This window comes from Chiloscyllium punctatum, chromosome 25, assembly GCF_047496795.1.
Source record: "Chiloscyllium punctatum isolate Juve2018m chromosome 25, sChiPun1.3, whole genome shotgun sequence".
NCBI classification, from domain to species: Eukaryota; Metazoa; Chordata; class Chondrichthyes; order Orectolobiformes; family Hemiscylliidae; genus Chiloscyllium; species Chiloscyllium punctatum.
Window position 1 is genome coordinate 87,988,104 of NC_092763.1, and position 13,195 is coordinate 88,001,298.

Genomic DNA, 13,195 nt, shown 5'->3' on the forward strand with positions numbered 1-13,195 from the left:
GAGGCCTGGATAAAGTGGACCAGGAGAAGGTGTTTCCAGTTGTAAGAGAAATTAGGCACAGCCTCAGGATGACCCTTCAGAACTGAGCTGAGGAATTTCTTCAGACAGAGAGCGGTGAATCTGTGGAACTCATTGTCATAGAGGGCTGTGGAGACCAAGTGATTGAGTGTATTTAAAGTCAGGGGTAGGTTATTGATTCGTAAAAGGATCAAGGGTTGCATAGAGAAGGCAGGAGAATGGGGTTGAGAAACATGTCGGCCAAGATCGAATGCCAGATCAAACCTGAATGCCGAATACATAATTCTGCTCCTATATCTTATGGTCCTATAGTCTTAAGTCCTTTCCTACGTGTACTGAGATTTTGTTCTTAAAGACTTTTCCATGTCATTGTAAACTGTAGGATATTATCAATGATCTTCAAATAATATTGTTTTATTGTAAAATTTTTATCAATATTGCATTCTGCTCAATGTTTCTGGAAGGTTTTTGAATATTATTTCAAAACATTTCCTAAACATTCTCCACATACCAGCAAAACGTAAGGAATAGTTTTCTGTGCCATGCTATATGGTGCAGCATTAATGTCACATTAGCAACAAAGTAAACAATGTTTGTTTTTTAATAATTCTGGAAACTTTATTTACTTTGTTTCTGCAGGTGATTACACCAGTAAAGAGAAATTTAACACTAGCACATGAATCATGCCATTTCCTTTTATTAAATCTCATAAAACTCCTGTTGAGATTGTAAGAAATCTAAAGGAGAACATGGCTATATTATAAAAATGTGATCCTTCAGAATATAGAAAAGCAGAAAAGGTAAGCAAGGATGAAGGAAAAAAGCAGAGGCTACATGGTCAGTGAATCAAACAAGAAAGAAACCTACACTGCTGTCTGACACAGCAGTGAATCTGCACAGCCACTGCCTTTGCTGTTTGAGTTCAAGTATCTCTGGACATCGGAGTGCGTGTAAGAAAAATTAACAAACAGTGAAATTCACAGCTGACCTTGGAGGAATCTGTGTGAGAGAGCTTACAGCATAGGAGAAGCTAAGTGCATAGTTTTCAGTGTAATCTTGCTGCTCTTTACTTAGTAAATCTATCATAGTAAGTAGAGCATGTTCTTTTTTGATTATATGTTTTATTGAGATCTGTCTTTTGATTAAATTTTAAAAATATAAAACATAGGTACTAAGTTAGCCTGGAGCAGTGTTTTTTTAGAGCAGTAAGTCTGTGCTATTTTCTGGGTCTATAGATTGTTATGGTGCAAAGATGGCCTTCAGTAGAATGAGGTGCTCTTCCTGTTAGACATGTGACATTAAGGAGAGTTTCCATGTTATTGCAGGATCATTATGTCTGCAGGAAGTGTGTTTGGTTGCAAACCCTATCAGATCATATGGGTCAGTTGAAGTGGCAGTTAGAGGCAATGAGGAATTTACAGGTGCTAGGGAGTGTGTTGAGTGGCAGTTATAGGAAGTGGAAAAAATCACAGACATCACGGAAGTGGGTTACCTCCATGAAAGGTAGGAGAAGGAGGCAGGTAGTGCAGGAGTCTCCTGTGGCTATCCCCACCTCAAACAAGTATGTTGTTTTGGAAAATGTAGAGGGTAATGGACTCTCAGGGGAATGTAGCACAAATAGCCAAGTTTCTGATACCAAGACCGGCTCTAATGTAATGAGGGGTACATCAGGTTCCAAGCAATCAATTGTGATAGGAGACTCCCTAGTCAGAGGCACAGACAGACATTCTGTGGCGAACAGCAAGGAATCAGAATGGTGCGTTGAATACTTGGTGCCAGGATTAAGGATATCTCGGAGAGGATGCGGAATATTCTCAAAGGGGAAAGGTACCAGCAGGAGGTCATTGCACACATTGGAACTAAGGACATAGGAAGGGAAAAGGATAAGATTTTGAAGGGAGAATATAGGAAGTTAGGCAGAAATTTTAAAAGGAGGTCATAAGACCATAAGACATAGAAGCAGAAACTAGACCATTCACCCCATCAAATCTGCTTCGCCATTCAATCATGGCTGATAAGTTTCTCAACTCATTCTTCCACTTTTTCCCTGTAACCCCTGTTTCCTTGATACTCAAGAATCTGTCTATCTCAGTCTTAAATATACTCAATGACCTAGCCTCCACAGCCTTCTGTGGCAATGAATTGCACAGATTCACCACTCTCTGGCTGAAGAAGTTTCTCCTTATCTCCATTCTAAAAGGTCTTCCCTTTACCCAAGGCTGTGTCCTCAGGTCCTAGTCTCTCTACCAATAGAAACATCTTCTCAACATCTACCCTGTCCAGGCCATTGTGTATGTTTCAATTAGAGGTCCTCAACAGTAGTAATATCTGGATTACTCCCAGTGCTACAAGCTAGTGAGGGCAGGAATAGGAGGATAGAGCAGATGAATGTATGGCTGAGGAGCTGGTGTATGGGAGAAGGATTCACATTTTTGGATCATTGGAATCTCTTTTGTGGTAGAAATCACCTGTACAAGAAGGACGGATTGCACCTAAATTGGAAGGGAACTAATATACTGGCAGGGAAATTTGCTAGAGCTGCTTGGGAGGATTTAAATGAGTAAGGTTGGGGAAAGGGGGGGGGGGGTTGGGACCCAGGGAGATAGTGAGGAAAGAGATCAATCTGTGACTGGTACAGTTGAGAACAGAAGCGAGTCAAACAGTTAGGTCTAGCAGGGACAAGGTAGGACTAATAAATTAAACTGCATTTATTTCCATGCAAGGGGCCTAACAGGGAAGGCAGATGAACTCAGGGCATGGTTAGGAACATGGTGCTGGGATATCATAGCAATTACAGAAACATGGGTCAAGGATGGGCAGGACTGGTAGCTTGATGTTCCAGGAGACAGAAAGGATAGAAAGGGAGGCAAGAGAGGAGGGGGAGTGGCATTTTTGATAAGGGATAGCATTACAGCTGTGCTGAGGGAGGATATTCCCGGGAATACATCAAGGGAAGTTATTTGGGTGGAACTGAGAAATAAGAAAGGGATGATGACCTTATTGGGATTGTATTATAGACCCCCTAATAGTCAGAGAGAAATTGAGAAACAAACTTGTGAGGAGATCTCAGCTATCTGTAAGAATAATAGGGTGGTTATGGTAGGGGATTTTAACATTCCAAAAGTAAGACTGGGACTGCCATAGTGTTAAGGCTTTAGGTGGACAGGAATTTGTTAAGTGTGTATAAGACAATTTTCTGATTCAGTATGTGGATGTACCTACTAGAGAAGGTGCAAAACTTGACCTACTCTTGGGAAATAAGGCAGGGCAGTAGATTGAGGTGTCAGTGGGGGAGCACTTTGGGCCAGCGACCATAATTCTACTAGATTTAAAATAGTGATGGAAAAGGATAGACCAGATCTAAGAGTTGAATTTCTAAATTGGAGAAAGGCCAAGAACTTTCGAAAGCTGATTGGAGGCAGATGTTTGCAGGTAAAGGAACGGCTGGAAAATGAGAAGCCTTCAGAAATGAGATAACAAGAATCCAGAGAAAGTATATTCCTGTCAGGGTGAAAGGGAAGGCTGGTAGGTATAGGAAATGCCGGATGACTAAAGAATTTGAAGGTTTGGTTAATAAAAAAAAGGAAGCATATGTAAGGTATAGACAGGATAGATCGAGTGAATCCTTAGAAGAGTACAAAGGAAGTAGGAGTATACTTAAGAGGGAAATCAGGAGGGCAAAAAGGGGACATGAGATAGCTTTGGCAAATATAATTAGGGAGAATCCAAAGAGTTTTTACAAATACATAATGGACAAAAGGGTAACGAGGGAGAGAATAGGGCCCCTCAAAGATCAGCAAGCGGCCTTTGTATGGAGCCGCTGAAAATGGGGGAGATAATAAATGAGCATTTTGCATTAGTATTTACTGTGGAAAAGGATATGGGAGATATAGACTGTAGGGAAATAGATGGTGACATCTTGCAAAATGTCCATATTACAGAGGAGGAAGTGCTGGATGTCTTGAAATGGGTAAAGGTGGATAAGTCTCCAGGACCTGATCAGGTGTACCCTCAAACTCTGTAGGAAGCTAGAGAAGTGATTGCTGGGCCTCTTACTGAGATATTTGTAGCATCGATAGTCACAGGTGAGGTGCCGGAAGACTTGATGTTGGCTAACGTGGTGCCACTGTTCAAGAAGGGTGGTAAGGACAAGCCAGGGAACTATAGACCAGTGAACCTGATGTCGGTAGTGGGCAAGTTGTTGGAGGGAATCCTGATGGACAGGATGTACATGTATTTGGAAAGGCAAGGACTGATTAGGGGTAGTCAACATGGCTTTGTGCGTGGGAACTCATGTTTCACAAACTTGATTGAGCTTTTTGAGGTAGTAACAAAGAGGATTGATGAGGGCAGAGCAGTAGATGTGATCTATATGGACTTCAGTAATGTGTTTGACAAGGTTCCCCATGGGAGACTGATTAGCAAGGTTAGATCTCACGGAATACAGGGAGAACTAGCCATTTGGATACAGAACTGGCTCAAAGGTAGAAGACAAAGGGTGGTGGTGTAGGGTTATTTTTCAGACTGGAGGCCTGTAACCAGTGGAGTGCCACAAGGATCGGTGCTGGGTCCTCTATTTTTTGTCATTCATATAAATGATTTGGATGCGAGCATAAGAGGTACAGTTGGTAAGTTTGCAGATGACACCAAAATTGGAGGTGTAGTGGACAGCAAAGAGGGTTACCTCAGATTATAACAGGATCTTAATCAGATGAGCCAATGGGCCGAGAATTGGCAGATGGAGTTTAATTCAGATAAATGCGAGGTGCCGCATTTTGGGAAAGCAAATCTTAGAAGGACTTATACACTTAATGGTAAAGTCCTAGGGAGTGTTGCTGAACAAAGAGACCTTGGAGTGCAGGATCATAGCTCCTTGAAAGTAGAGTCCCAGGTGGATTGGATAGTGAAGAAGGCGTTTGGTATGCTTTCATTTATTGGTCAGAGTATTGAGTGCAGGAGTTGGGAGGTCATGTTACGGCTGTACAGGACAATGGTTAGGCCACTGTTAGAATATTGCATGCAATTCTGGTATTCATCCTATCAGAAAGATGTTGTGAAACTTGAAAGGGTTCAGGAAAGATTTACAAGGATGTTGCCAGGGTTGGAGGATTTGAGCTATAGGGAGAGGCTTAGTAGGCTGGGGCTGTGTTCCCTGGAGCGTCGGAGGCTAAGGAGTGACCTTATAGAGGTTTACAAAATTATGAGGGGCATGGATAGGGTAAATAGACAAAGTCTTTTCCCTGGGGTAGGGGAGTCCAGAACTAGAGGGTGAGAGGGGAAAGATATAAAGGAGACCTATGGGGCAACATTTTCACACAAAGTGTGGTATGTGTATGGAATGAGCTGCCAGAGGAAGTGGTGGAGGCTGGTACAATTGCAACATTTAAGAGACATTTGGATGGTATATGAGTAGGAAGGGTTTGGAGGGATATGGGCCAGGTGCTGGCAGGTGGGATTAGATTGGGTTGGGATTTCTGGTCGGCATGGACGGGTTGGGCTGAACGGTCTGTTTCCATATTGTACATCTCTATGACTCAATGGCTCTAGATCTCCTCACATCCCCTGGGTGGCACGGTGGCACAGTGGTTAGCACTGCTGTCTCACAGTGCCAGAGACCCGGGTTGAATTCCCACCTCAGGTGACTGACTATGTGGAGTTTGCACATTCTCCCCGTGTCTGCGTGGGTTTCCTCTGGGTGCTCCAGTTTCCTCCCACAGTCCAAACATGTGCAGGTTAGGTGAATTGGCCAAGGCTAAATTGCCCATGGCGTTAGGTGTAAGGGTCTGGGTGAGGACGCGTCGGTGTGGCCTTGTTGGGCCAAAGGGCCTGTTTCCACACTATAAATAATCTAATCTTATCCTTCTAAACTCCATTAAATATGAACCCAGAGTTCTCAAACATTCCTCATACGTTAAGCTTTTCATTCCTGGGACCATTCTCATGAAGCTCATCTGAACACCCTCCAGGACCAATAGGTCCTTCCTGAGATTTGGGCCCTGAACTGTGCACGATACTCCAAATGTGGTCTGACCAGAGCCTTATTGAGCCTCTGAAGTACATCACTGCTTTTATATTCAAATCTTCTCAAAATAAATGCCATCATTGTATTTGCCTTTCAAACTACTGACTCAACCTGCAAGTTTATCTTGAGAGAATCCCTGACTATAACTCTCAAGTCCCTTTTGCACTTCAGACTTCAAAATTTTCTCCCTATTGAGAAAATAGTGCATGCTTTTATTCTTCTACTAAGGTGCATGACATCACACTTTCCCACGTTGTATTTCATCTGCTACTTCTTTGCCCACTTTGCTAGCCTCTCCAAATTCTTCTGCAGCCTCCTTGTCTCCTCAATACTATTTGTCCCTCTACCTATCTTTGCATCATCTTCAAACTTAGCCAGAAAGCCCTCAGATCGTTAATGTATGAAGTGAAAAATTGTGGTCCCAACACTGAGCCGTGCGGAAGACCACTTGTCACCGGCTGGCATCCTGAGAAGGACCTTTTTATCCCCATTCTCTGCTTTCTGTCAGACGCCAGGCTTCTATCCATGGTAGCACCTTGCCACTAACACCATGAGTCCTTATCTTACTCAGTAGCCTCCTGCGTGGTATCTTATCAAAGGGCTTCTTGAAGTCCAGGAAGATAACATTCATTGCCTCTTCTTGGTCTAACTTGCTCATTACTTCCTCAAAGAATTCTAGCAGATTTGTCAGATGTGACCTCCCCTTGACAAAACCATACTGATTTTGCGCTATTTTACCATATACTTCCAAGAATTCAGAAATCTCATCCTTCACAATGGATTCCAGGATCTTACCCATGACTGAGGTTAGGCTAGTTGATCTGTATTTTTCCGTACTTTGCTTTACTCCATGTTTAAATGGGCCTGTCACGTTAGTGATTATCCAGTCCTCTGGGAGCCTCCCTGATTCTTGCGATTCCTGAAGGATCACCACAAATCCTCCACTATTTCTTTAGCTATTTCCCTTAGTACTCTGGGGTGTAGACCATCAGGTCCAGGTGAATTATTCACTTTTAGGCCATTCAGATTTTGTAGCACTTTCTCTTTGTTGATGGCCACCATACTCAGCTGTGCCCCTCTACTCTTCAGAATTTTTGGGATATTACTCATGTATTTCGTCATGAAGACCGATGCTAAGTAATTATTCAGTTCCTCAGCCATTTCCTTGTTCCCCACTACCATCTCTCCAGTGTCATTTTCCAGCAGCTCAGTGTCTACTTTTGCCTGTCTTTTGCCCTTTATATGCCTAAGGAAACTCTTACAGTCTTCCTTTATGTTACTGGCTAGCTTATCCACATATTTAATCTTATCTCTTCTCATTTCTTTCTTTGTTGCCATCTGTTGGTCTTTGTAAGCTTCCCAATCCTCTGGTTTCCCACTGCCCTTTGCCACATTATATGATGTCTCTGTTGCTTTTATACTATCCCTGACCTCCCTAGTCAGCTATGGTTGCCTCATCCTCCCTGTACCATACTTCTTTTTCCTTGGGATGAATCTCAGCTGTGTCTCCTGAATTACTCCCAGAAACTCCTGCCATTGCTGTTCCACTGTTCTTCCTGCTGGGCTCCTCTCCCAGTCAATTCTGCCTAGCTCCTCCCTCATGCCTCTGTAGTTACCTTTATTCAGCTGTAATGCTGTTACCTCTGATTCTATCTTCTCCCTCTCAAATTGCAGAGTAAATTAAATCATATTTTGATCACTGCCTCCTCAGGATTCCTTCACCTCAAGGTTTCTTATCAAGTCTGCATCATTGAACAACACTAAATCCAGTATTGCCTGTTCCCTAGTGGGCTCCACCACAAACTGCTTCACAAAGCCATCTTGTAGACATTCCACAAATTTCTTTTCTTGCAATCCACTACTAACCTGATTTTCCCAGTTCACCTGCATATTGAAATCCCTCATGATAAGCTGCAGTGCTGGGCTGAGAGGTGGCAAATGGAGTTTAATGTGGAAAAGTGTGAGGCGATTCACTTTGGAAGGAGCAACAGGAATAAAGAGTACTGGGCTAATGGTAAGATTCTTGGCAGTGTAGATGAGCAGAGAGATCTTGGTGTTCATGTACATAAATCCCTGAAAGTTGCCACCCAGGCTGGAATGGTTGTTAAGAAGGCATCTGGTGTGTTAGCTTTTATTGGTAGAGGGATTAAGTTTTAGAGCCACAAGGTCATATTGTAGCTGTACAAAACTGGTGCGGCCACACTTGGAATATTGCATACAGTTCTGGTCACCGCATTATGGGAAGGATGTGGGAGCTTTGGAAAAGTTTCATAGAACATAGAAAAGTACAGCACAGAACAGGCCCTTCAGCCCACCATGTTGTGCCAAGGATTAACCCTAATGTAAAATAAAATAACCTAACCTACACACCCCTCAATTCTGGTCATTGCATTATGGAACGATGTGGAAGCTTTGGAAAGGGTTCAGAGGCGATTTACTAGGATGTTGTCTGGTATGGAAGGAAGGTCTTATGAGGAAAGCCTGAGGGATTTGAGGCTGTTTTCATTAGAGAGAAGAAGGTTGAGAGGTGACCTAATTGAGATATATAAGATAATCAGAGGTCTAGACAGGATGGACAGTGAGACCCTTTTTCCTTGAATAGTGATAGCTAGCACAAGGGATTGAGGGGTGATAGATATTGGACAGATGTCAGAGGTGGTCTCTTTACTCAAAGAATAGTAGGGGCATTGAACGCTCTGCCTGCAACTGTAATAGACTCGCCAACTTTAAGGGCATTTAAATGATCATTGGATAAACATATGGATGAAAATGGAATAGTGTAAAATAGAGAGGCTTCAGATTTTTTCCACAGGTCGGCGCAACATTGAAGGCTAAAGGGCCTGTGCTGCGCTATAATGTTCTATGTTCTATGATTACTGTAACTTTGCCTTTCCTACACATCTTTTCCCTCTCCTGGTGTATCTTGCGCCCCAGCTCCTGACTAATATTTGAGGCTTCTACATAACTCCACCTATTTTTTTATCCCTCAATTTTACCCACATACATTCTATACCATCTGACCCTACTTCATTTCTTACTATTAATTTGATTTAATTTCTTATTAATAAGTCAACCCCATCCCCTCTGCCCACCTACCTATCTTTTTGAAAGGATGTATATCCTTGAATAGTTAGCTCCCTTGCAGCCATGTCTCTGTCATGTCCACCACGTTATACCTACCAATTTCAATCTGTGCCACAAGCTCATTTATCCTATTCCCTATACTACATACATTCAGATATAACACCTTCAGTCCTGTATTGACCATTCCTCTTTTCATTGTCATTCATTTGTCCGATGTGCTTGAAGTTTGATTGCTAACCCTTTCCATATACACTCTGTCGTAGATTTGTCTGTGCTGAGTTCCTATAATCCTATAATTCCTATAATTCCTATAATTATAATTCCTATAATTTGTCTGTGCTCCTATAATTCTAGTTTTCTAACTTCCACTGTAACTGAACTCCCCCCCCCATTTAGTTTAAAGCCCTGTCTACAGCCGTAGTTATGTGATTCGCTTGGACTCTGGTCCCAGCACGGTTACATCTGATTACAACAGGATCTTGATCAGATGGGCCAATGGGCTGAAGAGTGGCAGATGGAGCTTCATTTAGATAAATGCGAGGTGCTGCTTTTTGGAAAAGCAAATCTTAGCAGGACTTACACACTTAATGGTAAGGTCCTGGGGAGTGTTGCTGAACAAAGAGACCTTGGAGTGCAGGTTCATAGCTCCTTGAAAGTGAAGTCGCAGGAAGATAGGTTAGTGAAGAACGCGTTTGGTATGCTTTCTTTTATTAGTCAGAGTATTGCGTACAGGAGTTAGGGAGGTCATGCTGCGACTGTACAGGACATTGGTTATGCCACTTTTGGAATATTGTGTGCAGTTTGGTTTTCTTCCTATTAGAAGGATATTGTAAAACTTGGAAGGGTTCAGAAAAGATTTGCAAAGATATTCCCAGCTATTTGAGGCTGAATAGATTAGGGCTGTTTTCTCTGGAGCGTCGGAGGCTGAGGGTTGACCTTATAGAGGTTTATAAAATCATTAGGGGCATGGACAGGATAAACAGACAAGGTCTTTTCCCTGGCTGGGAGAGTCCAAAACTAGAGGGTCTAGATTTAGGGTGAGAGAGAAAAAATATAAAAGGGACCTAATGGGTAACTGACTCATGCGAGGGTGGTGTGTGTATGGAATGAGCTGTCAGGGGAAGTGGTGGACGCTGGTACAATTGCAGCATTTAAAAGGCATCTGGGTGGGTATATGAATAGGAAGGGGTTGGAGGGACATGGGCCGGGTGCTGGCAGGTGCGACTAGATTGGGTTGGGATATCTGGTCAACAGGGATGAGTTGGACTGAAGGGTCTGTTTCTATGCTTTACATTTCTATGATTCCATGACTCTAGTCAGGGACATGCTGCAGAATTTTAAAATGCTGGTCTGAAAATCATTCTGCAACTAACTCCAAGCCTCCTGTCACCTAACTTTGGCAGATGCGGGAGATGAAAGTAGAATGTATAATAATCCCAGATTTCCATTAGCTTGTTGAAACAGATGTGGAGAAAAGAAAATATCGCTTGATTGACAGTTTAAGATTTTTATCTTAAATCTATTCTGTTGATTACTCAAGGTTTATGAATACAAGAAGAAGAGCTCAAATCTTTATAGTTTCTGTTGTTGATACTTTAAGGGTCTTTTTGATTGGTAGTAGGAAGAGCAATATTTCTTTAAAAAGTTATGAATGGCTATTTTTAAAAATTTTCTATAAAGGCCATTGTTATTACCAGGTTCACTAATTCTTTTCCAGTGAATACTTGGTGAATAAAAAAACAAAGAACAGCCTAGCACAGGAAAAGGCTTTGGCCCACCAGGACTGAGCTGCCACCTGATGCCTCTCAAAACTAAAAACCTCTTTCCTCTATTCCCTGCCTATTCAAATATCTATCAAGATGCCTCTTAAGCATTGCTATAGTATTTGTCCCCACCACCTCCTCTGGCAACACATTCCAGGCACTTATAGAGTCATAGAGACGTACAGCATGGAAACAGACCCTTCAGTCCAACCTGTCCATGCCGACCAGATATCCCAACCCAATCTAGTCCCACCTGCCAGCACCCAGCCCATATCCCTCCAAACCCTTCCTATTCATATGCCCATCCAAATGCCTTTTAAATGTTGCAATTGTATCAGCCTCCACCACTTCCTCTGGCAGCTCATTCCATACACGTACTACCCTCTGCGTGAAAAAGTTGCCCCTTAGGTCTCTTTTACATGAAGACACGAAAATTAGTGGACTAGCAGAAAGCATAGGGGACTGTCAGAGAATACAGGAGATATAGATAGACTGGAGAATTGGGAGGAAAAATGGCAGATAGATTTCAATCCAGACAAATGTAGGGTGATGCATTTAGGCAAGACTAATTTGAGAGCAAATTATACAATGAGTGGAAGAGCCTTGAGAAAAGTTGATGGGCAGAGAGATCTGGGAGTGCAGGTCCATTGTACCCTGAAGGTTGCTGCACAGGTGGATTGGGTGGTCAAGAAGGCATATAGTATGCTTGCCTTCATTGAATAGGGTATTGAGTATAAGAGCTGGCAAGTCATGTTAAAATTGTACAAGACATTGGTTCGGCCACATGTAAAATACTGTGTACAGTTCTGGTCACCACATTACCAAAAAGATGTGGAAGCTTTGGAGAGGGTGTAGAGAAGGTTTACGAGGATGTTGCCCGGTATGGAAGGTGCTAGCTATGAAGAGAGGTTGAGTAGGTTAGGTTTGTTTTCATTAGAAAAAAAGAAGATTGAGAGGGGACCTGATTCAGGTTTACAAAATCATGAAGGGTATAGACAAGGTGGATAGAGACAAGCTTTTTTCCAGGGTGAAGGATTCAACAATGAAAGGTCACGCTTTCAAGGGCGAGAAAGTTTAAGGGGGATATACACAGCAAGTACTTCACATAGAGGGTGGTGGGTGTCAGGAATACGTTGCCAGCAGAGGTGGTAGAGGCAGGCATGGTAGATTCATTTGAGATGCACCTGGACAGATGCATGAGTAGGTGGGGAGCAGAGGGATACAAATGTTTAGGAATTGACTAACAGGGTTAGACAGTACATTTGGATCAGCTCAAGCTTGGAGGGCTGAAGGGCCTATTCCTGGGCTGTCAATTTTCTTTGTTCTTTGTTCTTCTTTGTACATCTTTCCCCTCTCACCCTAAACCTATGCTCTCTAGTTCTGGACTCCCCGATTCCAGGAAAAAGACTTTGCCTTTTTATCCTATCCACGCCCCTCATGATTTTATAAACCTCTATAAGGTCACCCCTTAGCCTCCGATGCTCCAGGGAAAAACAGCATCAGCCTGTTCAACCTCTCCCGATTGCTCAAATCCTCCAACCCTGGCAACTTCCTTGTAAATCTTTTCTGAACCCTTTCAAGTTTCACAACATCTTTCTGATAGGAAGGAGACCAGAATTGCACGTAATATTCCAACAGTGGCCTAACCAATGTCCTGTACAATCACAACATGATTCCCAATTCCTGTACTCAATACTCTGACCAAAAAAGGAAAGCATACTAAACGCCTTCTTCACTATCCTGTCTACCTGTGACTCCACTTTCAAGGAGCTATGAACCTGCATTCCAAGGTCTCTTTCTTCAGCAACACTCCCTAGGACCTTACCATCAACTGTATAAGTCCTGGTAAGATTTGCTTTCCCAAAAAGCAGCACCTCGCATTTATCTGAATTAAACTCCATCTGCCACTTCTCAGCCCATTGGCCCATCTGGTCCAGATCCTGTTGTAATCTGAGGTAATCTTCTTCGCTGTCCACTACACCTCCAATTTTGGTGTCATCTGCAAACTTCCTAACCATACCTCTTATGCTCACATCCAAATCATTTATGTAGATGACAAAAAGTAGTGGACCCAGCATCGATCCTTGTGGCACTCCACTGGTCACAGGCCTCCAGTCTGAAAAACAACTCTCCGCCACCACCACCCTCTGTCTTCTTCCTTTGAGCCAGTTCTATATCCAAATGGCTAGTTCTCCCTGTATTCCATGAGATCTAACCTTGCTAAACAGTCTCCCATGGGAACCTTGGCGAATGCCTTACTGAAGTCCATATAGATCACATCTACTGCTCTGCCCTCATCAATCCTCTT

The 13,195-nt window shown here is 42.8% G+C and overlaps 1 pseudogene; it reads left to right on the forward strand.

Annotated features, from left to right (window-relative positions):
• The first annotated feature begins 701 nt into the window (after nt 1-701).
• The window catches only part of LOC140495680 (calcium-binding protein 39-like), a 93,247-nt pseudogene continuing 80,753 nt past the window's right edge, over nt 702-13,195 (forward strand).